Genomic DNA, 26,266 nt, shown 5'->3' with positions numbered 1-26,266 from the left:
AAGAAGAATTTTGTGAAGGAGCAAAGGAAGATGAAGAAGAGGAAGACAATGGAGATGAGGAAGAAGAAGATATATTTTCTCAAGCACCATTGGCCCTAACCCAAGGTTAAGGAGAAGATCAAGGTAAAGAGTAAGTTGAGCTTGAAGAAGGTGCTAAGGGAGAACAAGCTAGTGAAGCACCTATAGCCATAGCAAAGAAGAAAAGGAAAGATAAAGCTCTAGTAGTTAGCAAACCAAAGAAGGTTGTAAAAATTAAGCTTGTAGTTCCACCTACTAGAACCAACACAAGAGATACTTCTAAGAAAGCTCAAGAAGTGGTAAAGCCAAAAGAAATGAAGGCTAGGTAAGCTATACAAGATGATGAGTCTAAGAAGAGACAAAGGATAAAGTACATTGCTCTTGCTAAATCAGATCAGGAGAGGACAAAATATGATGATAATATCCAATTCAAAGTGGTAAGTCACAATCCTTCTTCTAATTTGGATAATCTATGTGAAAATATAAGGATTAATGCAGATTTGAGTGGATTTTCACATATTGAATTTAATAAGCTTCGATAGTTAGATATGGATAAGGTAGAAGAGTCAATATATGCCATGATGGCAACATTTAAGATGACTCCAATTGAGGTTTCCAACTCTTTACCAAAGAACTCATATGATAGAGTTGAGAAAAGATGGAAATATAGCCTCACAACAAAGACAAATATAAGAGAAACTAAACTTGCAAGAGTGATGCCAAATTTAGATAAAATTGAGATGACAAAGGCCATTAAGAAGTACATAGGAAAATTTTCTCCAAAGTATCAATCTTTTAACATTTTACAGAATAAAATTGAAGATATTTTTCAGCAAAGTAGCCAAATATGGAAGGTAATTTATGGGATGACAACACCTAAGGATATTTAGTAAACACTTGTTGAGGTAGGTGATGAGAAAGGTGAACAAGAAGTAACTAACATTACTACAATTGATACTAGGAAAGATGCACATGTGGAAAGCACTAAGACAAGTGCAAATATACAGGAAACAGTTGAAAATGAGCAATAGAAAGAAACTAGTATACCAAATATATAGATGCTAAGTGCCAGTCCACAACATATGAAAAAATTAGAAACTAAAATTATAAAGATAAAGGATTTTTATGACAATATGACTCATAACATCAATCCCCTAAAAGAGGAGGGCATGCAAAAAATATTGCTAGACACCACCACCAAGGCACAACTATGTAGTCATCCTATATTGGTGAGTGTAGATGAACTTAAGAAGGCAAAGAAGACATCTATAAAGATGGAAACACAAGACATATTAAAAACCCCTCAATTTATTGTGATACAACCTACATTACCCATCATAGTGTATCAAAGAAAAGAGACAACCATGACAAACATCAATAAATTGGTGTACACCATGTTAGTACCAGAAGTTACTATAGAAGCACAGGATAAAACACAAGTTCCAACATGTCAAGTAGATAGTCCTGTACCTGCAACACAAATTTAAGGTGCAATTATAATTAAAAGGAAAGAAGAGAAGAGGACTAAAGTGTCAAACTTGACTACAAAGCCTAAGGAGCAATTAGCAATACAAACATTGGTTGCTTTGCTAGCAACTACTACTACTCCAAGTCAAGCACTTCATAGGCTAAGTGTAGAAGCTACACAACTATAGGCATCAAGGCCTAGTCCTAGTACATCCAAGGTAGATGAGGCTACATAATTTGATGATGTAAACTTGGATGAAGTAATTTTTTTACCAAAGTTTGACCTTGCAATAATTACTATTGAACAAATGGGCATACTATAGGATGCACTTGCAAGGAAAAAGCATCAAGAATTGCTCAAAATGGAGCTTAGGTAGAAGAAAGCATTACAAGACATCAAGGATATCTTTCTTGATCCATTCATCCTACTAGTACCTGAAGAAGACAAGCCTATCATGGAGTAGTTGGTAAACACTATAGAACAGATCAATGATGTAGACCTAGATTCCAATGTAAAATTACTTAAATGATCTAAAAGAAAATTTCAAGGAAAATTCAATGAAAATATATCAAGTGCTATTGCACTTAGTTAGGTTGAGTTAGCAACCAAAATTGAAAGTGTAAAGAAAGTCTTAGAGAATATTTTCTCACTTTACACCAAGTTGTGTGATACAACTTTGTTCACACAAGAAGTGCAATTCCATATTGACAATTTGGAGGGAGACATGAAGAAAATAGGTACAACTCTACCTTATTCTCCAACTCAAAGTTAGAAGAACTTTATTTAAGCTACACTAATTAACATCCAATCCATGTTGACCCCACACATGGAAATACTTCATAAGGAGCTAGCCTTTGTAGAGAAATCAATGCAGAAAGATCCCCATCTTTCTACACTTGAAGGCTTAGTTCATCTTGTTGCTGAGTTAGCTATCCAAATCAAATCATTTGAGGTAGCTTATGATAAATGGGATGTAGCTATGAAGATAATACTTGAGGTATATAAAACCTTCTTAAAAAAACACACTATAAGTGCACAACCGATGACATAAGTGTCAAAAGGGGGAGAATAAATAAAGGGAGGGAATGCATGATAAGCAGAAATAAGTTTGGAGATCAAATAGAGAAAGAGTTAGTGAGTCAATGTATGTAGAATCTACTTAGAAGGAGTATTCAATTTTTTAGTTCATAATCAAATAATCAATAGAGGGGGAATTATTGAGTTTTAAGGTATGACTGATGAGTCATAAGTTTTGCAAAATTTTGAAATTTTGAAATTTTGTGTGTAAGACATACTAAATGGATATCATCTAAGTTATGCTTGAAATGCTAAAGTTATTCATGCATGACCAAGTATTTTTCCACTCGTGTCAAAGGGAGAGATTTTTAATCTCAAATTGGTTTTGATATATGAGTGACAATATACTTAAGTCATTTACTTAGTTCATGCTAAACAAGCTATACATGCCAAGCATAAGTTGCTAGATAAAATATGCCAAGCAAGAGATATTTGATTTCTACCAAGTAACTAGCAAGTGCCGAGTCACTCAAGTGTCGAGAAGATAGTAAGTGTCGAGTCATTCAGATGTTGAGTGATCAGTGGATGTCAAGTCATTCGAAGGTTGAGTCACAAAATTAAAGTTGTAGTTGATGTTGAGCATCAGGGACTTCAAGTGTTGAGTAATATAGTTTTGACATAATTGTTTGTAATAGAGAAAACTTCTATGTAAACCATTTTGGAGCTGACTTAAGGTTTGTTTTGCGATCTTAGATGATAAGGAAGAATTTTTATTGTGAATCCCTATGCAGTTCATGCAACCAATTAGAATAAGGGAAGGATTAAGCGATAATATGGGTGACTTACAATCATTGATTCATCCTAACCCTTAGTCACCTAGGTCTTCTTAATGAGGAAAAACCCTTAAAAAAATTATGTATGAAGAAGGAGAAAAGACAGAAGTTTACATGTGCAAAAAAAAAAATCATCTAATAGAAGAGATACATCTGATCAGTGAGGATCAAGTACACATTAGGAAAGATGTGATTTGTTATCTAGCATCAGAGTGCTAACTAAAGGATCATTGTTGATACATTCTAATAGGTGAATCAATTAAATCTCTTAACAAAGTAGTCTTAATAGGCTATTGTAAATCCTTTAACAGGGTGCTTACTTCATTGTAAGTTATAGTCCTACCAATATTAGGATTGTTTGCATTGTTAAATAGAGGTTTCAAATTCTTTAGCAAATTCAACAACTGATCCATTTTGTCTTCCTCAAAATTTTTAGTTGTGATAGGCTTATCTCCTTCTTTCTTATTTCCGCTAGGATTAAACAACTTAGGATCATCTCTCCTTCCAAGCTTCCCAGGTGCTTTCCTATTATTTTCAATGTTGAAAGCTATTTTAAAAGAATCCTTTTACATCTCGGGATCTTTGTCTCTCAAAATATAACCTATTTTACTACAAAAAAAAATCAAAATAAGTATTCAAGCATAAATTCTAACCTAATCTCATGACTTGGAATAAATTATGCATTCCCTTTTGGAACCTAACTTTAACACCAAAAGCAGATTCATTTTGATTTTTCTTGATATTGTTAAATTCATTCAAAACAAAAATGATATTTAAACATTTCTCCAAATCATCCCATGAACTAATATTGTCATTAGGGAGTCTTCTAAACCAATCCCCGGCATCATCTATGAACGAATGCACAAATAACTTCATGACAACATCTTCATGTTCAACCTCATAATCATTCAACATATCGGTAAATTTTATGAGATGTTCTTCACCACTAATGACATTATTCGAGAGAATTTTGTAAATTTATCTCTCAAATAATTGGGAATAGGATGTGGAAAACTAGGAATACCTATAAAAGACATCTTTGTATACCTTTTTGTATAGATGGGCCTTTTCCAAGACCCTAAGACATTTGAAGAGGAAGTTGATACTGATTATGAAAATCCTTGACTATTTATCATAGGACCACATAGTGGGATATGAGATATACCCTATGAAGTTTTATTTTTCCATGTTGTTAGGAAAGAGGTGGGTTTTAGGAATTGAATTTTCCTTCTCCTTTCTACTACTTCAGCTTGATTTTCAACTTTCTCCAACTCTTTTGCTAGATTTTCTTTGTCTTTCTTAGCTCTTTTCAACTCTAAGTCGATATTGGAGATAAAAACATTCTTAGGAGGAAACTTGAGAAATAAAAAGTCCTTTTTCACATAGAACCTTAGTTTCCCCCTAAGAATGTTGAACTTACTTTCCTATGAGAACCTTACTTTTTCAAACAAAAAGATTTAAACTATCCTATGTGTTGAAAGATATATATAATTGTGTGTGTGTGTGTGTGTGTGTGTGTGTGTGTGTGTGTGTGTGTGTGAGTTTTCAAGCTCAAATTCTCAAAATGAGCATTTAGATAATTATCAAAAATTTCTTTTTGACTGATCCAAAAAGTAAATATTTAATTCTAGCTATTATTAATATACTTTTTGTATCTAAAATATAACCCTTAACTAGTCTTATGCTCCAACATATATAGTTTCAAAACATAAGAGGCCTCCATCAAAACCCAACCGTCTTGGTTAAAAAGTAGTTATGAGAATTAACTAATTAAAATAGTCTTTCAAATGAAAGTTTTAAAAAAGGAAGCTAACATGAAAATATTTTTTTTGATCAAGCTTATCGTACTCTAACATGGCCTACTTAACCATTTTCCATCTCCTAAAATTGCTCATGAACTCCTAGACTAAATAACAATGTATATTTTTTAGATCATGCTTATTCCACTTGAGTTATTTAATTCTTTTACTCTACCTGGATAAATATTCCCTATTCAAGTACATCATAGATTCCACATTAGCCATTGTGGTAAAACCTTGAGGAGTTAGGGTATCGCTATCTCTAATCTTAAACATGGTGTTTTGGATTTTTTTTATTAAAGTTTATGAATCTATATTTTAATCCTCAAACTACAAAATACCAATGGGATTGATTATTCAAATGTCTTTCAGGATAACCTTATGCATTCCTTTCATTTCATTCTTGATTGCCCATATTTCTTCTAACACATCTCTAAACAAGGATTTTTTCCAATTCATATTGCTTTTTAGTATAAAAAGCATGCAAGGATCTACAATTTTCATGGGATTTTAGAAGGGAAGTTCATCACTCCATACTTCTCATTTTCTTGTACCTAAAAATAAATAGCCTAACATTAAGCTTCATCTACTTTCCATATAGATATAAGGGTCTAGATTTCTCCAAGTAGTACCTTCCCTTCTGTATAGATAGCACTAAATTTTATAATGAATTTAGTTCCTTGTTCTATAGCAAACCCAATCCAAGTGTACATTGCTTGTAAAATGAGCTTTCCCCTTAGCATTTTTTTAACCAATTATTGGCTGCTAGAGGAATTGGGGTCAAATGATTGGGGAACCTAAATTAGGGGGAGTGTGCCAAACTTCATCAAGGAATCAATATATTTAGCCATAATCACAACCAGTCTCTTTAGTTCTCTCTTCTCTTGGCTATCTTTCTTAGATTGATTTAGCTTATGATCAGTTGAGAATTTAAAAAGATGATTACTAGTATCCCGACTAAGGACTCCCATATCCATGGTTGTGACCTTGAAATCTTCAGATTCCACTTCATGTATACCTTCCTTCTATTTATAAGTGGCTTGTCTGTAGTCACTTTTCCTATAGTAGGATCCTTGGTTACGAAAGCATTAATTTTCAGAATCTTTTTTTTGGGAGTGCAAGTGGAATTTTTAGTGACTATGTCCTTGACCAACAAAGAGAAAGGGTTTAGGCTACATTTTTTGTTCACTAAATTGGATAATCTGGGAGATATAGTGCTTGCAACTATCACCCCTTCATCCTATTTAGCAGGAGTCATGAAGCCTGGTTGAATCACATTTGTACTACCCACCACTTATGTGCTCATCTCTTGATCTTACAGTGGTATAAGGTTGTCCTTCTTATCTAGTTCTAAATCCATAAAGTTGGGTTCTTGAACTATTGTCTAAATTTTTGCCACAAACCTAGTCTTAGATCTCATTCTAAGAGCTTTTAGATGACCTAGTGGTGCCTTGATTTCTAGTTTATGTGGGGCCGCTATCTTTTTCTTCTTATTTTTTAAAATTCTACCTACATCATTGATAAAAAGGGGATGTTAGAAGCAAATAATTAGACAGAGACACCCTTTGTAGGTTTTTCAATTTGAATCAGACTAGCTAATTTGGTCATTTTCCCTCGTAACCAATTGTCTATACATTCTAGTATGAACCTAGACCTGAGGTTTATGTCATCTTCTTAATTTCAATTACAAACAATCTTGAGAAGGGCCTGTTTAATTTCCCCTTTCCATCCTGGTTCAATGACTTTTGAACCATCTTTAGCAAGCCTTTCTATTTGAGTTTCAACTTTAGTAATGTGATTTGAGGAATGGTTAACCTTGAGTGATCTCTTTTCTTAACTTCTTACTCGCTGCTATAGTCTTCCCACAAGTCTTCAAGGCAAGGTGCTAACTAAATCTAGTCTTCCAAGCCAAGTACTATTTTTGCAAATTTTTTGTTATCAAAATTCCTTCTTTTATGATAGAACCTTAAATTGAAGTTTAACAAATCACTCCCAATTGTTGAAGCATTGATCATTGTATTGCAAGGTAGAGAATCAAGTTTAATGGGGAACATGGATTCCTATTTTCCTCACAAAGATGATTGTTGACCACATAAAACATTTTCCTACATACTTTGGTGAGAACAAAATAATCTAGTGCATACCTTGACAATTTAATTGCTTCCTCCTCAAAACCCCATATTCTTATGTAAGTGAACCTGAGTAATTGGATATAGAAACTGTTGGTAGTGGGCCAACTTCCCTTGTAGGATTCATGATATGGCTTAACCACCTCCTATGGATCTATAAGAATATTGGTTATATCAACCATTAATAGGTTAATATTTTTGTGCAAAGACAACCCTGCCCTTTCAAACAATTTAGAGTTTGGTTATAGGTTCAAATCCTATAAACAATAGTGATTATCACTAGGAGGAGAATTTTTGGCAATGCACAAGCATCCCTAACAAGGTTTGTGACATGGCTCAACCACCTCTTGTGGCTCTATAAGACTATTGGTTGTATAGGGCATTAACATGTCAATATTTTAGTGCAACGATAACCTTGTCCTTTCTAACAAAAAACATCCATAACTTTGAACTAAATTTTGGGCTTCTCAAGATATTCTCTAGATTGGGGTTTTGGCAAGATTAAGATGTAAATTTCCCAAGAAAACATCATGCACTTTCCTAAATTCCTCCAACACTCTGTCATTTCTTAGTAGAGGATAGTAATGATACACTGTGATGTCTTCACTCCAATGTTCATGAGGAATTCTAGTGAGATTACATACACATGCAACATAATGGGTTAAATAGGACACATAGAATTCTTATTTGGTAGCTTATGAATGGTTGAGTTGGTTTCTTAATGAGCTAGCTATCAACTCAGACCAATCAAGGAATTTCTTACCAATCAAAATGATATATGTGGAGTAAAACATCCACTCTTTTAAAACAAGGACATAAAAAAAAACCTTTAGCCTTGTGCAAAAAAACTATCAAATCATGTATATGAGGCTTCATGTGATCTTTATTTAGTACTTTTGGTAGTCTTAAACCTCCCCTACAAAAGTTCTTAGTTGACTTTCTAGCTATATAGTTATGATTCTTTGGAAGATCTTCTTAGAATTGGACCAAGGACTGAGTGGGGCTAAAACTAGTAAAGGAAGACTTAGGTAATGTTAGAATAGATAAAATGGTCTCTCTAGTAATAGAAAATAAGTGTTCACCATTTCTACTTAGTATGCTCTTAGATTTTACATCGTAATGGTTGAGACAATATTGAAATATTTTTTGACTCTGTAGTGCAGGGGAAAAGATAGCAGCCTCAAGGAGTCTGCTTGTCAAATTTTGAGACATCCTTTAACTTTTTCTTTCTCTAAAAAAATTTCTTATAACTTCTCAACCTTGACTCCCATCAAATTTGTATAAAAAATTATAGGTTTTTTGACATTCAAGACTATGATTATTTCCAAGGAAATGCATAGCAGACTACGTACTTACAACAAGAACAAGAACTTTCCAAATTCTTCCTTCTTGAAGAAAAATGACATAAAAGAAGTAGAAAGAAAAGCTTACAACTCTCACCTATGAATATGTGAAAATTGGAAACACTTCCCTTTATCTATCCTCCTCTTTACTTTCAACTTCATAGGATAGAATGAAAATAAGCTTAGAGTGGGATTTAGAATAATTTGCATACTAGGAAAAGTACTACTAAAAATTCGAGTTTTAATGGAAAGATTATTTTGGAGTAGTATACATGCTTTAAGAAGTTATGATATACTTTCATTAAATTTGCACTTTGAGGAATGTATCTCAATCATCATTAATATTCTTTTGAAAATCTAGATTTAGTTTTCATTAGAAGATTTGGCTTTCCCACTTACGTCGCCAACTCACCATTTGTACTTGGTGCTGATTATGAGGGGGCTTTTACATCATCATTAGGATGTCACCTTTCATTCTTTAGATACAACTATCACATCAATCATTTATTTCACCTCTTGGCACTAATTTTCAATATTTAACCTCATTTGAACCTCTTTGAACCTTGGTCAAAGTGGTTTGAATTAGTTCAGACACATTCTATGACATATTTGATAGGTCCTATCTGTAGAAAAAGTTAGTCCAAAACCTTCGATGGAACTAGTTTGAACTCCTTTGAACCTTGGTTCAAAGAGGTTCAAAGTAGTTCAAAAGACTTGATCATAAGTGTTTCACAACAGACTCAAACCTATACACCTAGTTAAAAATAGGAACTTGGAGGAAATGACATAACTCATGAAAGATAATCTTCAATAGGTGAGATGAGAATAGAGATGAGGTGATTAGGCTTGGAAAATGTGAGTTTGAAGAGATAAACCAAGAGAGAAATTACTAACAATGATGACTCAAAAATTTAGACTAACATGGGATTTGACTAGGGACTATGTGCATGGACCACATACAGAACTCAAATTGTTGGGAAATTTAAATTGGCCACAAGGGAAGGAAACAAAAAGAAAAAGATAGGAAAATGTAAAGCGAAGAGAAAACTAACTATTATATACAGGGATCTAGCATAAGCATTATAGCTTGAACAATTTTAGTTGTTTCCCATTGTAAGTGAAGGGCAAGAGAGTTGCACCATCTGGATAGCCCAAACAGAAAGAATTTGAGCCATTCACTTTTGAAATAATGAAAGGGCCTTTCTATAAAGAATCAAACTTCCCATGTGCTTCCTTTGGTTCTCTTCTTCTACCCCACAATAACACTTCATCTCCTTTCATGAAATTATGAGCTCGAGCCCTCATGTCAAAATTTTGTTTGAATTTCATTTGATGTTCAATGATATGATCCACCAATTTATCTCCATTCTCTTCAATTTTTGTGAGTTAAATTACTCTTTTATCTAAAGAATTCTGAAAAAATGGATCTTCAATCACTGATTGTAACTTTGCACCTAGCAATTCCAAAGGCAAGGACAATTGTGCTCCTACTCTATAGACTAGTTCAAAAGGAACCATTCTGATAACTCTTTGTAGTGTAATCCTATCGGCCCATAATTCTTCATACAAATTCTTGTGCCTATTTGGGTATTGTCATTCACCAATTTCTTCATTATTCCAATTAGATTTTTATTGTTGGATTTTGACTATCCATTTCCTTAGGGAAAGTAGTCTGAAGACTAGGCCAAGGATATTTGATGCTCATAATAGAAAATTGAGATGTATTTGGAGGAAAAATATGTAGCATTTTCTTCAACTATTTTATGACAAATCCCAAACTAGACAAAAATGAAACTCATCAGGGAATCACACACCATGTAAGAATTTTCTTTCTTCATACGAATTGCCTCCATCCATTTGGTAAACTAGTCAGTCATAGTTAGAATATAAGCATGACGAACACTACATGGGGTGTTCAAAGGTCCTATAAAATCTATGCCCCACTATTTTGAAAGGCTCGTGTACTACCATAGTTTTTAGAGGTAGAGCTATGAGTTGAGGAAAACCAATGAATAGCTTACATTTCTCACAATTTTTGACGTATATAGGTAGGCGTCTTTGAATATCCCTGATCAATAGTAATAATTTGTGAGGATTTTGAAAGATGCTACTATGGAAGAGGAAATGTCTATTGGAAATGATTGAAAAGCTCATGAGGGAGATTGTTGGAAATGACTGAAGAGATCATACATAAAAAGTAATGGAACTAGTAAAGAATGTTCTCAATCATTGTTTTGTCATTGATGTCAAACTTGCTACTTGCAGGAATGAAAATTGCTTTAGTGATCCAAATACTATCAATTGGTTGATTGACAAGGAGAAGGCAATCAATAAGATGTAACTAGAACACCTAGAGAAAGGTTGAAGTTATGATGTTGTAATGAGGTAGAAGGATCAGCTAAGCCATTGATGAAAAAGTGTATTAATGACATACTTTAAGACATAGAGAATGGGCACACTGAAACTTATCAAAGATGTAAGGTTTTAGCTAAGTCATTTATAAAGCCTAACTAAGTTCATTAGAGAGAGAGAGAGCCGAGCAAGCTAGTAAGTGCCGAATAGATTCCTAGTTGAATCCAAGAAAGTTCAACTTCAATAAGTGCCGAGTGAACTTCAAGAAGTTCCGAGTAGATACAAGTGCCGAGTAGATAGAAGTGCCGAGCAAATATAAGTGCCGAGCAGAAACAAGTGCCGAGTAGATACAAGTGCCGAGCAAGAAACAAGTGCCAAGTAACACAAAGGTGTCGAGCATTAGTAAACCAATAGTGCCGAGTTGCTGCATTATATCAAAAATCGAAGATTCATCAGATCTAAGCCAACAAGGTTGTTATCTTGAATTCTGTAAATTAAATAGAAGATAAGAATGATGACCTGGTGGTATAGAACACCATGTAGAACATTTTTGAGAATACAACTAGACTCTAGACAAAGTTTCTAGATAAGAGCAAGATATGGGGTAGATAAATTCTATCTTACCTAATCCATTTGAAACTCTAAAATTGGAGAGGGAGAATCGAGTGGCAAAGGAAATCCAGATTTCTATTTAAGGAGTCATAAGGTCACGAAGCAAAAAAAAAGAGAAGGTAAAGCATGAAAGCATAAAGTGCTGAAGGAGATGCTAAGGAGTAAGAAATCACAGTTACTTTGCTTCAATAGATGACCACAAATATGGTTGCATTGGTATGATGAGTAAGAAGACTCAAGGAGGTGAAGCTTGAGATGACAAGCTGTCAGAGATGAAGTGATCAAAGCCAAGCAAAAGGATTGAACTAAAGTGTGATCTAAAATTTGCAAAATATGTTGTAAGTTATATCAGATCAACAAGCCATTATTGTTACTTTCTAGCAATTGTAACAGATAGTTTAAATCCTATGGACATAGGTTGGTTTAATAGCCATGTTCTAAATCCTTTAATAGGGTGATATTCCAAGTGAATGTTCTAAAGCCCTTTGATCAGGCCCATTCCTAACAGTATGGTGAAATCCTCTAACAAGGTCACATTTAAAAGTGTGTTGTAAGCCTTTAATAGGGTAGGTTTTTAACAAGGCATCACTTTAGAAGAGCAAGAATTAAGTAGTATGTTACTAGTGGTTTTTCCCAAATTGGGTTTCCACGTAAACCACTGTGTCATGTGTTGATCTTGCATGTTTTATCCCTCCATATTGATTTACTATAATTTGCTAGGATGATTGATTTAAGCTTGGATGGATGAAAAGTTTATGGATTCACTATAATTTGAGAAAAAGTATTATTAGGGCATTTGGACCTTGGATAATTGATTCACCACACCCCCCCCCTCTCACTTATTCTAAAGAATTCTAACAATGTCCACTGCAAGAATCAAAATGATAATGTTTCAACAATTTTCCTTGTTGTTTAGTATCAATACACCTAAGGAAAGTTCCATCAATTCCTTTTTGATACAACATTCCTTTTGAGATCACATATTTGGCTGACCTTAACCTAAGGTTTCATTTCTCCTTATAATTTATATGTATAGGACATTCATCATAGGTTAGGTAGTACACTGCATTTGAGAACTAGGGATCGATCGAGTTGACTAGTAGAGCCATGGAGATGACATGGGCACCTTCTTGTATCAATTCTTTATTTTTTGCTACTAGTTTTTATAATCCCCACCCTATGACCAAATTAGTGGGCTTAATGGTGAGGTTGTATTCTTGAATTCTAGCTACCCATACTACCCTTTCATTTATTCTAATATCCTAGTGAGTCAATACACTCTTAACTTATATTTCCTGTACATATGTAGTTCAATGTGACTGTAATATGTGTACTAGAATGGTTTAACTAATTTTACAATGAAAAATAAATTTTTTTCAATTTGACAATAGTTAAGCTTGTATTTTTTCAAAGGCACACTCATAGAAGAAATGAAGGCTTCTTTAGCTTGATCATTCTTTTGAGTTAGGATCCCTGATAGGGTGTGTTATGAAGTGTAGCAATACATGATGAAATCTTTTCTAAAGTCAGGACTGACTAACATGAGGACTTGGGATATGGTAGCTTTGATATCTCCAAAAGCTTTCTTCCCTTCTTCAAGCTATTTAAATGGGCATTTTTGACTCATCATATTCAATAATGTGTCCCAAAAGTTTACCCTCTTGCACAAACAAAATTGATTTCTTGGGAATTAATGATATGCCATGTTGTCTACATCTTTGTAGTACTAGTTCAAGGTATCTTCAATGATGTTTCCTTCTTTTAGAGTAAACAATTAGATCATCTAAATATATCACAATGATCATGTCCCACAGATCTTTGAATGAAGACTTCATTTGCCTCTGGAATGTTGCTCTCACATTAATCAGTCCAAAAGGCATTGTATTGTAAGCATATGTTTCCTAGGGTGTAATAAAAGTTATCTTATGCTGATCTTCTTGAGATAAAATTATTTGGTTATATCCTAAATAGATCAAGCATAGACATAACTTCAAAACCTATCATAGACTACAGAACATGTTCCATAGTTGGAAGTGCATAATTATCTTTTGAGCTGGCCTGGTTGAGATTTTTGGAATCTACATAGATTCTAATCTCACTTTTTTCTTTCACACAGACATAAGATTAGATATCTAGGTTCAATGATGAATAAGGTAAATGATACTTGCCTTGAACATCTTATTCAAATTTTTCAATATGGCCCTAGATACTTTCAAATTGTAATTCCTAAGTTTTTGATGGTATGGTATTATGCCAGGTTTTAGAGGTAAATCTTTGTACTTCACCAATAACCTTTTTAGATTGTCTTTTTCTCTTATCGAGCAGGTCTTACCAATTGAGATCCATTTGGGGTCACCTTATTTGCTATATCAATCTTATCATATTCTTCCAAAACTTTATTATAATGTGTGTTCCTCTTAACGATGCTATCATGTTTTTTCTAGAAAGGTGTTCAAGAGACACTTATCCCTTTGGATTTTTCTTTCCTTTCAACTGTATTACTTCATCAAACTCACTAACTTTATCACCAACATCTTTACCTACTATTTAGAACCTTCACAAAAAAAGTCAGCATAATTTTTGATACACCCAATAAAATTCTTTAATTGTTAGTCATTCTCAAAAACCTACCAATGATCAACATTATCTAGTACACTCAGTCTATATATCATTTAGATTATATAAGCATCAATTTTAAAATTTATTTGAGGTAGGATCAATGAAGTACAAATTTCTAAAGAGTGAACACTAGAATTTTGAGATCGAGGAAGAAATTCTATGAAAAAAGCATTGAAAGATTCTAGTTCATCCTAGAACAAATTTCTATAATGTTTTAACATATCATTCTTGATAGAAAATTGGTTCCTTACCTATTTACTATCAATTCAATGTCACCTTTGGCTACCATCTTCCTTATTCCTTTCGATTTTTCTTCTTGCAATCCCAATAATAATGCTTCATATTCTATTGTTTTATTAGCATTCTTGAAATCCAATTTGAATGAGAAATGAATAGGATTTCTTGAAGAAGGAATCAAGACTACTTTAGTGCTAGGGCTCGACTTGGAATATCTACCATCAAACTCCATTATACACAATTTCTTTTCTTTCGATACATTGACAATAGCCTACAATTCATTTTCAGGAAGAATCACATAATTCCCAAATTGAAATTCTTCATACAATATATGAGCTTTAGGTTTTTAGAAGGAATGATAGTATATTTAACTTTTTTTTCTGGTTCTTATTTTATATTCCCCTTGCCCATTGGGATCAATGCCTCTAACCAATCCATCTTAATTTCTCTTCCCATATATTTGCAAAAAGTCCTACTAAGCAACATGCCATAGCTTGTAGGAATATCAACCACCAATATTGTCAATTTTAGCCTTTTGTCTGGACATGTAGCAAGAACTACTTGCACATCTTTAACTTTTTGCATGAGTGAAACTTGTTTCTCGTCCATGGAATGACATCATCCAATATTTTTTGTAAGGGAGAGATCAAGAGCTTTAGTAATAGGGTAATGAATAATGTTATCGTAGACTCCTAAGTCTATAATACAATTACTAAGTTTTTGACCATTTAATAACAAATATATATATATATATATATATATATGGTTAGGTTTCTTTTTCTCTACTTTACTTTCCACAAAATTGGGCATTTGAATTGGGTTTCTTTTTCACATATTCAACCAGATTGTCTAGTTCTTTGGGATTCATCTTTAGATATTCATCTAGGGAGATAGAAATGGTGAAGGATTTGCATAATTCAACAATGTTAAAGGCAAAAGGCTTTGTGGTTGATTCCATTCTGGAAAAAATCCTAAAATATGAACAGTTGGTATTTGGGGAGGAATCATTGTGTATCTTCTCTTTCCCTTTAGAAGTTATGCCAACAAAATTAGAACTATTATTAAATTTTTGACCTCTCTAATTTCATGTGAGTATGGCACATGCAAGGTCTTGCAATATTACCAAAATATATCCTCCTCTATTTGATTCGGATTCATACTCCAAGGAATATGCTCTAGAGGCTTTATCTTCTATTCCTTCATGTTTTATTGTGTGTTCTCCAATGATAACATCTCTTGTTGAATTAATTTGAATGTATCTCAAACAATTAGGACAAGTCTAACCATCATGATCTATGGTTAGATGAAAATAACACATAGTTTCTTTAGGAATTTCTTCAATTTTTAGCCTTTGTTGAGGTGCTGTAAAAAAATGAGTCTTTCCATGAGCCGGGTTGTGCTATCTTTGATTAGTATCTTGGTACGGTGAATGATATGGTATGTTGGCTTTATTTTGTTGCCTCTTAAGCATGGCCATGTCATTCATCAACCTCTACATGAGAGGAACTATATGAGTAGATGTAGAAGAAGGCCCATATGTTTTCACTTATATTTTCCACTTACCTAAAATTCTTGTCTCTGTGCAACAACTAGATCAACTACGACATCTTTTAACAAATGGAAACTTATATCAGGCAACACAAAATTCAAGAGGAAAATCTTTTTGTTTTCATCACTAGGCTTGGAGGCTACAGGTTTCCTTTGCAACAACCTATTGAACTTGAATTAAACTCCCTCATAGGTTCATGAATTTCATTTTATACTCAATTAGTTGGAATAGGAGAGTACATTCATTGTCAGGGGTTTTAAGTCTAGCTTCAAAGGCTACTTTCCTATCATTCCAATTTCTTATGGAAGGTTAAAGTAAATGATTGAACTAGTTTGCTACTCCATCGGTGGGTATCTGGACAAAGAGTCACACTGCTATATCTTGAGTATGTACACTAATATCACCACATGCTATGAAAAAAATTCTTAGATGATCATTTGTGGAGACCTTTCCATCTCTACAAAACTTGGGTAAAATCTCAGTTTCCCCTTTTGGCAATGTAGTATTATTCAGTCCTATGTTCAAAGGACATATGTTCTACCTCCAAGGTTGATTAATGACCATATTTGGAATTTTGAAGTTTAATGAATGGATGTTAATATAAGAAGGCATTAACTTATTTGGTGGAATCAAGGCTTGTACAAGAGGTGAGATAGGAGAAGTTTTGGGGGAGAAGTAGGTCTTCTATAAGATCTAGTCCCTCTTTTTTTTGGTGTGTTAAAATCAAGAAGAAAGTTTAGATTTTTGAGAGGTTCAAAGTTTTCATCAACAACTCCTTTGTCTCTCTTCTCTCTTTTGTCTCTTTTATTAGAAATATTTAAATGTGTTGAGCAAGTTTAGGGTCTTGCTAGGGCTAAGGCAAGTCTATCTAGCACTATTGCTTCTTGAGCTATAGGTAAACCTCTTAAATTCTCATCTAATTCTTCTTCTTTTTATAAGATTTTGACAACTTGTTGAAATTTTTGTTTACTTTACCAAAATTTCTAGGTGACAGAAGTTAGGTTTGAGATTATATATTTTTGTGTACTCACAAAGCCTCAATATGGTTGCAAAATAGGAAAATAAATTGTTATGCAGAATAATCATTATGATTCATTATCAATTTAAAGGGTTTGGTATTTTTCCTAAGACATTCCCTAATAGAGTTTCCAAAAACCTATTGACGAATAGATTGGTTTTCCCTCTATTAATTTTGAAATGAGTAAATCTATACTCTAGCTAGAAAACAAATAAAGTTCACAACAATTTGATAAATTTATATTAATCATTTCCCTCTGAATTTTGAGAGGGATAGCTCCCTGTTGATAGATTTGCAATGAATTTAAAGTTTTAGAAGAACATACTTGCATAGTTTTGTTGACATTATGGTTAAGTTTATTTATTAGTGACTCACACTTAGTCAAATGGTTAGCAGCTACCGAGCTTATCTTGTAATTTATAGTTTTAACCAAGTAATCCAGGTTCTATTGAGTTCTACAATTGCTACCACATTCCAAAATTAGTATTCAGTTCACACCAAGAATCATCTATCAAGTTGAAAAGTAACAATGTAAACTGAGCTTCATAGTATTAACTGAGTTGCACAGTGTCAACCGTGGTCTCTAGTGTCTATCAAGTTTGTAGTATCAGTGATGTTAATCTAGTATTGACCAAGCTAGGAAGTGTCAACCAAGTGATTCAATTTATATCAAGCTCATAGTGTTAGAGTTGATTGAGCCATGCAGTGTCAACCAAGTGATTCAGTTTATATGTCAAGTTTCACAATGTTCATCGAGTCACCAATGCCAACTAAGATCAGCCTACTTGGAAGTGATTAGTATGAACTAAACTTCAACATCTACCAAGAGCATGAAAATGTTGAGTGCTGACATTGGTTGTCGAGTATCTAGCCTTGCCCAAAGTTTTTACCTAAGGACAACCTTGTGAGACATGGAAACAACCTCCAAGCTATGGACTTGTACTGTGAGGTTGAGTCTATGGAGAAGGCTAGCTTCCTTTACTATTAGGGTGCACCTAACTACACTTGGAGAGGAAAAGGGAGAAGGGGATGCAAGAAAGAAAATGTACTTATTCTAACCTAAGGGGTGATGCACCAAAATAGAGTGTTTGAACCAATCTCTACCCATACATGCACTTTTGAACCATCATGACACCAAAAGATATACACATCCAAAATTGTTTTAATCTTAACAATCACATACAGATTAGAAAACCCAAATAAATGACACAAGGAAGATGAGATTCACTTATATATCATTCAGAGGTCAAAGAGATATAGTCATGCAAAATTGTAGATATCCACAATACACTAATGAGAGGCAAATAGGTCTTGCACGATACATCAATGGCTGAAGGAGATAAGGTAGAATGCCATATAGTTCAATAGCAAAGGGGATTTACAGTGAACTTGTAGAGAAATATCAAAAAATAGAGAGATTCAACCCTAAGAAAGAATTATAACCTTGCTTTTATAGTTCAAGGATAACTGAGATATTTCTAATTGAAGTTACTCCACAACTACTACCATTAAATGCTCAGAGGACAATCAAGACAACCCAAATAATAGATTTTATTTGGTACACTTGCAAAAGGCAAGAAAATTATGGAAACCTTGACTAGAGTAAACCTTGAAGTGATGGTAATGACACCAATCAATGCATAGTTGGGGTAGATGGATAACTGGGTGATGAGTGCATGCTCCTTTTTCATTTACTAGGCATGGAGATGCTGAAAGCAATCTATAGATGATAAAAAAAATCCAATCTACTATTAAAGAGTTGTTTCCTCTTCACTACCAATATACCAAGTCAAATGCATCAACAAGTTAACACTCACCCTATACCTTTCTTACAATTTTATTGGTCGAAGACCCTTTTCCTTTCTAGCTTAGACATGTGAATCACCTTTACTTTGGTCAACCCAAGGTTCTATGATCCTACGATCATCAACCTATCTTAACATTAGGCTCCCTTTAAAGTTTCTTTACGATCTTACAATCACCACGATGCTACGACAAACCTTTGCCTCTGTGCCTTTGGAAGACCTCTTCAATCATGTCTATGATCTTATGATAGCCATGTATCATAAGTTCATAACCCTTCTTACCATCCCCAATGACCGTCCACATGTACAATGTTATGATAGCTGCATATCATAACATTGACAACTCTATTAATCAACTTTACGATCTTACATTGGATCGTAAGATCATAATACAAAAATATGGTCATATTATCATAGCTCTAACACTTCAACTCCCATGACCTCAAAAAAATTGGCCCACCAAGGACACATGGCAATACATTGCCATGTCATTATAGATACCCTTCATACAACTTTCATTTTCGACAAAATGACTACCACTCGATCATATGCTATCTGATGATCTATCCACCTTATTGTGGCCCACAAGAAAGATGGTACCCATATACCACATTTCAACCTCTTGCTATATCACATAAATTAAAACACCCACAACTTTCCATCAAATGGTGAAAGTAGAAATTAAGAACATGTGATCCATCAAATTGACTTGTTAGAGACTTGGCCAATAAAATACCCACCTTATGCCAACTTAGTTTGACTCATCACCTTGTCACATTGTGGCCCACCAAACTTGACTTGGGCCCACACATACACGTGGTGCAATATCGCTTTGTCACATGGAATAAAGGGTGAGCATTTCTACAAGAAAATAAAGCAACAACTGTGGATCATGAAAATATCTGATGATCGGAAAGATGTGAGCCTATGGAAATATTAAAGTGCACAATCACTTGGAAATAAAATATAACCTAAGGTTTTAGCATAAGGTATTTTCATGCCCCATTCTATTCAAATTTTCAAATATGGAATTTGATGGGAAAGCTAAAATGACCAACAAATCTAGTGACTCATGGGGGATGCAAGCCATCTATGCATAGAGCAGTAGTCTACACATCATAGAAATTTTGAAGATCTACCTAGAAAAGCCCTAAAATCATAGAGACATGTCTAGGAACCTCAAAATTTTCTCTCTGCAACTGAAACTAGGAACCAAAATCCCCTACAAAAATACATGTGCTCATGCACTTCCTAGGAAATAGGAGCAAATAGGAAACACCTACTCTAATTATATACATGAAACATTCCTTCTTCTAAGAAACAAGGTTTGAGATATATACCATTAACTGGAATATGTAGAATTTCACCATCAAGCTTTCTCAACTAAAAAGAATTGGCCTATTTGCAACTAATAACCACATAGGGACCACTCCATAGTGTATGAAATTTTGAGTGCCTCCATGGTTTTATCCTATCTACATCCCATTTTAATACAAAATTGCCCTCTCTTAAAATTCTGACCTTGGCCTTCCTATCAAAAGACTTATTGAATTGTTGTTGGTGTGTTTGGAGGGTCTATATGGCCTGATTTCTTTTCTCTTATAGATCCATCAGCTCTGCCATACTTATAGACATAGCATCATTTTCTATTAGCTCCAACTAATGAACCAGTTCAAGAGTAGGAAATTCCAATGAAATAGGGAGTCATGGTTCCCTACCCTATACTTGCATAAGGAATTGACTACAACCTATATTGTCTCCTTTTAGTTCTATCCAATCCTTGAGGATATCCATTGCCTGAAAAGAAGGTCATCATGTCATCCATCCAATTGCTAGGATTATTGTCTCTTGCCTCTTTCTATTATATCAATACCATAGCAACTTCCTCATCTGATTCTTGAGATGAAATCATTTGTTTGCACAATCCCTTTCTCCTTACCAACTTAGTAATTTGGATGTAACATCGTACTCCATCACCTTAGTGATCCATCCAACTCCCTTCTCACTAATATCCTTGCTCAAAAGAAAGTCCTTCACACTAGCATGTGGTACTAACAAATGTATCTTGTTATGAGACAACAGTTGTCTGAATTTTTTCAAAGCTTGGGGCTTGCTTCTCTACAAAACTATATTTGTTTTCATACTCCTTAAGCCCTTCACTAAAGAAGACAATAGGCTACTCCTCATTCTTATCATTTTTTTGAGTCAAGATAGCCGAAATTCTTGATTCACCACCTAAGGTATAAAGAATGAAATCCTTCTCAAAATTTAGAATGATGAGAGTAGGTGTTGAGGCTATGGCTACTTTGATCTCTTCAAAACTTGTCTTCCCTTCCTTGGTCCATGAAAAGACCATATTCTTCTTAATCATGGTTGTAAGAGGTTTCACCATGGTTGCAATATTAGGGATAAATATCCTTGCAAAATTTAGCCTACCAAGAAAACTTTGTAGCCCCTTTTTTTGGCAAGGAACAAAGAGAGCAAGTATTGTGTTTGTTCTCTTTGGATCAATGGTCAGACCATCCTTTGATACAATGTGTCCTAACAATTTTCCTTGATTGGTGGCAAAGACACATTTTGTTGGATTCAAAGATACTCCAAACTCTTTACATCTTATGAACACCTATTTGAGATGACCCAAATTATCTACTATATCCTTTGAATACACTGTGATATCATCAAGATAAACTAGTAGAAAAATTTCAGTCATGTTCTTGAATGTCATTTCCATTTATTTTTGAAATGTAGCACCTGCATTTGTTAGCCCAAAAGGAATTTTACTATAAGCATAGGTGCCCCACTTCATTGTGAAAGCAATCTTGTATCTATCTAACTCCTTGACTAACACCTAATTGTAACCAAAGAACCCATCCAAGAAAGAGTACCTCTTTCAACCACTAACTTTGGACAATATCTACTCCATGGAAGGAAGGGGACAATGATCTTTAAAGGAAGCTTGGTTAAGATCCCTCAAATCCACACATAGTCTTATTTCTCCATTCTTCTTCCTAATGGGGACAAGATTTGGTACCCATGATGAGTTCTTGATAGGGAAAATTATATTAGCCTCAATCAGCTTGGGTAGCTCCTTTCTCATTAATGGTTAAATCTTAGGATTCATTGGCCTTGGCTTTTGTTTTACTGGTTTGACATCTTCTACTAGATCTATGGTATGTTGAAATAGGCTTGGGTCAAAACCTTTTAGATCATCATATTTCCAAGAAAATACATAATTAAATTCTTGACATAGATGAATAACACTTTCTTGCTGAATTTCATAACATACCTTTCCCATGTTTAAGGGTTTTCATTAGCAACCACAACTGGTCTATAATCATCTTTGTTAGCAACTAGGTTCATTCTTCTGTTCCTTGTTTGGTCATTAGGATTGAAGACACTCTCTAAGGTAATGAGAACCTTAGGTAACTTATTAGAACTGAGATTGATGATTGATCCCCATACTAGGCATGTGACCTAGATTGGTTTCTATCTAAGAATTCTACTTTATTTTGCAAGAAACTTACAATTTGTGCATCAGATTCAAACACTTGCCAATTGGTGTTGTTAGGAATAGCAAGCCTTACTACTAGTTTAATCTATTGGTTCTTTTTAGCTTCAAGGATTTTTGGCACATCATTAGATGTACCCACTACTACAAGTCTATCAGTGTATCTATTTTCTTTTCTAGGGATGCTCTAAATATTAAATGCATTGAAACTTTCAAGAAAATCCCATACTCTATGTTTATAAGACTTGAGCAAACCAATCTTAGTGATATTCTAATTTCTGACCTAATCAACTACCAAATCACTATCTCCATATATACTTAAGGCTTGAATTCCTCTTTTTTGAGCAAGTAGAAGACCTTGAATCAAGGATTCATACTCGGTCATATTATTGGTACAACTAAATTACAGCCTAAATGAGAAGTAGTACCTTACTAGTGTAAGAGAAATCAACATTACACCAACCCTTGACCGATTCTTATTACTTGATCTATCAAAATACATACTCCATATCCCACTCATATCTTCTTTGGTTTTTACAAGGTTGGGGACAAGAGCATTCTTTTCTGACACACAATATGTACTGAGGCCTATCTCAAGGGTTTTTGATATGGGATCAAATTGATATGGATTAGTGCATTAATTTAAGAGAAAATTAGGTATCTCTACTAGAGAAGAGGCAGGTTCATCTACTATGTCATTCTCATCCATCTCTAGTATAGTGCAATTCATATTGATGAGATTAGGGGTGTAGGGCTAGAGGCTCTGCTCTAATTGAAGATTTGGTCCCATATCTTGTTCTAAAAAACATATATGACCAATCAAAAGATATGTAACCACCAATTTGGGTAGTGAAGTCTCTCGAGAGATAGATGGAAAAGTGTGGCTTGACCTCAACAACTGATATGTCTTGAATCATAGTACATCCAGGGCATGCATGTAGGGTTGTTTCAACATTCCTAAGGATCTGTATAGTCTTGATAGTCCTGCTATGCAACTATAATACATCCCTAATAATGGGCTCATATTTCATTTCTAAAGAATCAACAACACACTTAGGCATAACTGAACTACTAGCCCCTGAATCAATCATGCAATTATGGACAAGCATATCCCTTATAATTAGAGAAACATACAATAGAGGAGGTCCAACCTTTTTACTTGTTTCTACCTCCCTTGATGGTTGTACTAGGTTTGTGGAACTTTCCATGCTAGGTGGTTGATCGTTTGGTTGAATACTCTCCAATTCCTACTACAACAATATCTTCTACATGGGTATAGTAGTAACGACATTCCACATGGAAATATTTACATTTGTCTTCTTCATTTTCTCTACCACACTAAATGAGGAATTAGGTGCTTTGGTAGAAGCCTTGGGAACTACATGTGTATGAGATTGAGATGAAATAACTTGTGGACTATTTATATCTCCTCTATTATTATTCTATCTTTTTTGTTGAGGGGCTTTGGATTGGTTATTCATGGCTTGTACATGAGGTACTAAATTTGATGTTGAAGCTTGATTAGGAGCAAGAGGGGTAGCATCTTCAATAGCTCTTCTTTTTCTCCTAGTATTATGAGCAATGGAGTACTAGTTTACATTGCAATGTTCTTCCACCTGATGATTCATGAAGGATCAATCAGCTTGTCTTTGCATATGTGAGGCATCATTGGACTGGATTTCATTATATGACTATCCTACTGTAGGCTCTTGGGTGGTCAAAGCTAAATAGGATTCAAACTTTTGACACATGTAATAGGCATAGGAGTAGTTGTAGGAGTTAATCTTGAGCCATATTGTTTTGAGGGTCTATGGCCCTACTTTTATTTGCATTTGAGGTAGAGGCATGATTGTTATGCCTACTTCGATGAAAAGAATTGTTCCAATAATTATGATTTGGAGGCCTTCCATTATTCAAAGTTTGATATTGTAGTCGAGAAGCCTTATTACCTTGATCTTGTTGTCTCTCTAAAGTCACTACTTTGTTTATCACTTTCTACATCACAAAGAAGCTATCTTCCAACTTCTTCTCTTGGCCTTGCAATTTTTTATCTATGTTCAACATCATAGACAGTATCATCTCCTTGATTTCATCCATTCTATTCAAAGATGTGGAAGCTTGATGGGCTAGAACAAGGGATCATGATGTAAAACTTATGGGAATAGGGGCTATTTTTGTGACTTGCAATATCAGAGAAGAAAGGTATAGGAGGCCTTGGAGGTAACTTTCCTCCTTGTATCAATATGTTTTCTACCCTTATTGCTATTTCATAAGCATTAGGTAAGGTATCTCCTCCCATGGTTTGGATTGTAGTGGAAATATCACTATTAAAAGCTCTAAGGTAGTGTAAGATGACATTACCAGGAGTAGGCTTCACTTGAGTAGGTATTCAGTCCCATGTCTTTTGAAATCTGTAATTGTTATTAGTCATACATTCATGGGGGCTCTTTTTTATAGTAGTTAGCTATTCTAAAAGTGACAAATAGTCACTTTTGTCCTCAAAATATTTACATAGTCCTGGTCCTAACCCATCCAAATCTGTTATAGAACCATGTGATAGACCCCTATACCATTGTAGGGATTTCCCTTTTAAAGATGAAGCTAAGAGTAATGGCCACATCATCTCTTGTAATAGCATGGATATTGTAGATATTTGCAACCTCTTGAATGTGTTCTAAGGGAGAGATAGAAGTTTCAATAGTGAAATCCGATATACTTTTGAGAGATGATACTGGTATGTCATGTCTTTGAGCTAGCAATAGGGGACTTCCACCATTAAAGGTGGAAAAAGCATGAGCTCTAGGCTATGCCATAATAGCAAGTGATCTATTGATATGAGCTTATGGTATTCTAGATTGAGATTTGACAATAGGAGGAGTAGAAATGGATCTCATAGCGGTATATGTTATTTTTGTACTTCTAATTGATGATAAGGATACTCTAGCCTTTCTTCTTCTAGGATTTGAAAATGAAAGCTTGTTGTATTGAAATTTACCTCTAGAAGATGTCCTTATTTGAACTTTGGGAATGAATCACTACAACTTGGTTTAGAAACCAGATATGAAGGGTTTAGAGTTGCAAAGTGTTTTGTAGAAATGAGCCTCTTGAAAGCTTGGAATACTAAGAGCAACACTATCTTCTCAATATAAATTTTAAATTCTTCTCATTTGACACTAGTAGACTTGAAATCTTCTTGAATATTATCCCACTAGGCATGCCAACTATTTTTGTCACAAAAGTTTGCACCCTTGTCCAAAGTTTTACCTAAGGAAAACCTTGTGAAACATGGAAACAACCTCCAAGCTATGGGACTTGAACTATGAGGTTGAGTCTCCAAAGAAGGCTAGCTTCCTTTACTATCAGGATGCACCTAACTACACTTAGAGAGGAAAAGGGAGAAGGGGATGTGAGAAAGAAAATGTACCTATTTTAACCTAAGGGGTGATGCACCAAAATAGAGTGTTTGAACCAATCTCTACCCATACATGCACTTTTGAACCATCATGACTCTAAAAGATATACACATCCAAAAAAAATTTAATCTTAAAAATCACATGCAGATTGAAAAACCCAAATAAATGACATAAGGAAGATGAGATTCAGTTATATATCATTCATAGGTCAAAGAGATACAGTCATGCAAAATTATAGATATCCACAATACACTAATGAGAGGCAAATAGGTATAGCACTATACATGAATGGTTGAAGGAGATAAGGTAGAATGCCATATAGTTCAAAGACACATGGGATTTACATTGAACTTGTAGAGCAATATTAGAGAAAATAGAGAGTCGGCCCTAAGAAAGAATAACAACCTTGCTTTTATAGTTTGAGCAATATTGAGATATTTCTAACTGAAGTTGCTCCATAACCACTACCATTAAATGCTTAGAGAACAATCAAGATGACCCAAACAATATAATTTATTTGGTAGACTTGTAGAGGCATGAAAATCA

This window comes from Cupressus sempervirens, chromosome 3, assembly GCF_028749045.1.
Source record: "Cupressus sempervirens isolate cs-2001-9-10 chromosome 3, ASM2874904v1, whole genome shotgun sequence".
Classification (NCBI taxonomy): domain Eukaryota; kingdom Viridiplantae; phylum Streptophyta; class Pinopsida; order Cupressales; family Cupressaceae; genus Cupressus; species Cupressus sempervirens.
Note: the sequence above shows the minus strand (reverse complement) of the source record.